The sequence below is a fragment of the Petaurus breviceps genome, unplaced genomic scaffold (assembly GCF_028583685.1).
Source record: "Petaurus breviceps papuanus isolate PSGF00001 unplaced genomic scaffold, PetGlider_PUasm1.0 125, whole genome shotgun sequence".
Lineage (NCBI taxonomy): Eukaryota > Metazoa > Chordata > Mammalia > Diprotodontia > Petauridae > Petaurus > Petaurus breviceps.
In genome coordinates this window covers 4950085-4950386 of record NW_027185653.1, presented here as the reverse complement: position 1 = coordinate 4950386, position 302 = coordinate 4950085, and positions in this window count along the sequence as shown.

The window sequence follows — 302 nt, the reverse complement described above, 5'->3', positions numbered from 1 at the left end:
ACCTCATTTTGCATTTATACAGTTGTTATTTTGGAAACTGTAGCACCAACGCAACATTCACAGAGCCCATGATCACTATAAATATACTTGCAGGCTGCTCAATCACAAAATATAACAGACTCTCCATATAGAAAACAGAAGTAAAACATTTATTCAGACACCAGAAAACCGAATCCCCAAACCAGTAAGCTGATTCTATCACAGTAGCAACGAAGTTAATAAGCTACAACAGCACAGAGAGCCACAGCATTCTTTGACCTTCCCACAAAGTAACATTTACTCACAAGCCTGTCTGCTTGCCT